At 46.6% G+C, this 3,585-nt stretch overlaps 1 non-coding gene across 1 annotated transcript; it reads left to right on the top strand.

The window, feature by feature from the left end:
* The first annotated feature begins 1,154 nt into the window (after nt 1-1,154).
* Nucleotides 1,155-1,261, top strand: LOC123324162. The gene has a single exon (XR_006539654.1). It is a non-coding gene; the product is annotated as a U6 spliceosomal RNA (small nuclear RNA).
* The last annotated feature ends 2,324 nt before the right edge of the window (nt 1,262-3,585 follow it).

Below are 3,585 nucleotides of genomic sequence, written 5' to 3'. Positions count from 1 at the left end.
GTTTCAAAGGGGTTGTTGCCTTCCAATACACTTTGTGAAATCCACACAGATAGGTGATTATTAGTGAGGAGGACTTCTTGACTCTATCCGATTTTGGCCCCGTGTTTCCGTACTGGGTGCCACCCTTTTTTTTTTATTTTTTTATTTTAGAGAGAATGGGGTGGGGAGGGGCAAAGGGACAGGGAGAGAGAGAATCTCAAGCAGACTCCCTGCTGAGCATGGAGCCTGACACAGGGCTCGATCTCACAACCCTGAGACCATGACCTGAGCTAAAATCAAGAGTCAGATGCTTCACTGACTGAGCCCCCAGATACCCCTCTTTGAGGGGCCTGTAGTTTCTGCCCACGATTCAGTGGAGGGACCTGGTTTACACCTCAATCATCTTCTGTGTATTTCAGGTCACACTGGAATCGGAAAGAGTCTTTTACTGTGCAGAACATGGTTCTTTGATACTCAATGAGTAATATTAAATCCATTCCATAGGCTCTGTGTTCTAGGATAGTTGTGACAAATGAATACGTCCTTGGAGTTATGTGAGCCCTCCAAGTGCCTGGTACTGTCGGGAAGGAGCAGTGACGAGGCTGGTGATGGTGCTAATGAGGGTCATGTGGGCACCCTGGGCCGTGTGACCGCTCAGGGCCAGGTCCCCTGCTCTGAACATATCTTATTTAACTCTTCCCCAAAAGACGTGTAAAGTTGGTATTCAGTTCATGATCAAAAACTAAACTTAAGAAAAGTTTAGGTCTCACTGCTTATGTGTAGAAAAGACAAAATTTGGACCAAAGTCCAGTGTGTTCCACCTACCTTATTCTCCATCTTCCCCAAAAAACAAGTTCATATAAGCGATGGTTTCCTCCTTCCCATTCCCGCCCGCCACTTCTTCTCCTAACTCTTATTTGCTTCATAATTTTACAACTAGATATTTTAATCTTGCATATGCTCTAATATTAACCATGACGTTGGGATAGTTTAGGCATGAAGCAGTTGTGTTTCTTTGGGTGTGGGTAGGGTGAGTCTGTCTCCCCTAGATCTGTATGTTGAAAACCTAACCCCCCAAGGTGATGGTGTCAGGAGATGGGTCTTGGGAAGTGACGAGGTCATGAAGGTGGAGCCCCCATGATGGGATTTGTGCCCTTATAGGAAGGGACAGGAGAGTGCTCGCTTCCACAGCACATATGCTGAAATCAGAAGGCAACAGAGAAGATTAGCATGGCCCCTGCATAAGGATGATCCTCAAATTTGCAAGATGTTCCATATTTAAAAAAGAAGAAGAAGAGACAGGAGAGGAGTGAACTTGCTTCCTTTCTGTGTCTCCCCACCACGTGGGGACGGAGGGAGAAGACACCATCTATAACCCAGGACATGGTGCTCACCAGATGCCGGATCTGCCTGCACCTCATCTCAGACTTTCAACCTCGCCAAACTGTGGGAACCAGACGTGTGTGGTTTAGGCCCTCTGGTATCTGGGGCTTTGTTCCGGCAGCCTCTGCTCAGTAAGGCAGTGGTGGTAACAGGGCCACTGAATGAAGTCTGCTTCATGGGTAGCTGGGCCTCACCCAGTCCCTAGCACATAGCAGGTGCTTAAGGAATATGGGCTGAATGAACAAATAAAAAGATACGAGAGGATCAGTAACACTCCAGCATCGTAAAGGTGTCCCATTGGCCAGTCGGAGCATGAAGCCAGGTGCAGCGGGTTTGGCAGACATGGGCGTGCTGCCAGGGCCCCACAGGGAAGGACTCCTTGTCCTGGCTGCCAGGCTCCATATCCTGCTCTCAGCCCCTCGGGGCTCAGTGCATCTGCAGGTGCTGCTTTCCTGGGTGCAGGTACCGGGACGTCTGGCTGCAGCCAACCCTGGGGGCAGTGGGGCTGTCCTGGGCTTGCCCCGGGTGGGACTTCTGCTCTCTCCACTCCTGCTTCCCTTCCCCCTCGTCCTCTGCTTAGTTAACACCCTCCCTAGTAATACTACTACTAATACTCTGAGTCGGCTTCCCTGAAGATCCAGCCTGCTGCATCATGTGGCCAAGGACAGTGGGTCATTCTCTTTAGGTGTTATAAACTCCCAGAGCTGCTCTTCAGTGATTGTGCTTAAGGAGCTGTGTGAATAACCACAGTTGAGGACAGTCTTGACATTCTGTTAAAATACGTCCTTAACTAAATAAGAATAGGTTATTGATCATGAGTAGTTTGCATTTGCACAGAAACAAAAAGCAGAAATTTTACTTGCAGCAGGTAAAAACACCAACCCCTAGGCGCTGCTGGGTGTCCTTCTCCAGCACACAACTGAAGTCAATCTCCGTCACGCACTTGGTTTATTTGCTTGTTTTTTTTTTTTTATTTTTTTATTGTTATGTTAATCCCCATACATTACATCATTAGTTTTAGATATAGTGTTCCATGATTCATTGTTTGTGCATAACACCCAGTGCTCCATGTAGAACGTGCCCTCCTCAATACCCACCACCAGGCTAACCCATCCTCCCACCCCCCTCCCCTCTAGAACCCTCAGTGTGTTTCTCAGAGTCCATCGTCTCTCATGGTTCGTCTACCCCTCTGATTTCCCCCCCTTCATTCTTCTCCTCCTGCTGTCTTCTTTTTTTTTCTTCCTTAACACATATTGCATTATTTGTTTCAGAGGTACAGATCTGAGATTCAACAGTCTTGCACAATTCACAGCACTTACCAGAGCACATAACCTCCCCAGTGTCTATCACCCAGCCCCCCCATCCCTCCCACCCCCACCACTGCAGCAACCCTCAGTTTGTTTCCTGAGATTAAGAATTCCTCATATCAGTGAGGTCATATGATACATGTCTTTCTCTGTTTGACTTATTTCGCTCAGCATAATACCCTCCAATTCCATCCACGTCATTGCAAATGGCAACATCTCATTCCTTTTGATGGCTGCATAATATTCCTTGTATATATATACCACCTCTTCTTTATCCATTCATCTGTCGAGGGACATCTTGGCTCTTTCCACAGTTTGGCTATTGTGGACATAGCTGCTATAAACATCGGGGTGCACGTACCCTTTCAGATCCCTACTTTTGTATCTTTGGGGTAAATACCCAGTAGTGCAATTGCTCGGTTGTATGGTAGCTCTATTTTCAACTTTTTTTTTTTTTTTTAAGATTTTATTTTATTTTATTTTATTTTTTTATTCTTATGTTAATCCCTATACATTACATCATTAGTTTTAGATGAAGTGTTCCATGATTCATTGTTTGTGCATAACACCCAGTGCTCCATGCAGAATGTGCCCTCCTCAATACCCACCACCAGGCTAACCCATCCTCCCACCCCCCTCCCCTCTAGAACCCTCAGTTTGTTTTTCAGAGTCCATCGTCTCTCATGGTTCGTCTACCCCTCCGATTTCCCCCGCTTCATTCTTCCCCTCCCGCTACCTTCTTCTTTTTTTTTTTTTCTTAACATATATTGCATTATTTGTTTCACAGGTACAGATCTGAGATTCAACAGTCTTGCACAATTCACAGCGCTTACCAGAGCACATAACCTCCCCAGTGTCTATCACCCAGTCACCCCATCCTTCCCACCCCACCCCCCACTCCAGCAACCCTCAGTTT

This window comes from Neomonachus schauinslandi, chromosome 2 (genome assembly GCF_002201575.2).
Source record: "Neomonachus schauinslandi chromosome 2, ASM220157v2, whole genome shotgun sequence".
NCBI classification, from domain to species: Eukaryota; Metazoa; Chordata; class Mammalia; order Carnivora; family Phocidae; genus Neomonachus; species Neomonachus schauinslandi.
The sequence above is the reverse complement of the archived record's forward strand: the minus strand, read 5'-3'. Positions and strand labels throughout refer to the sequence as shown.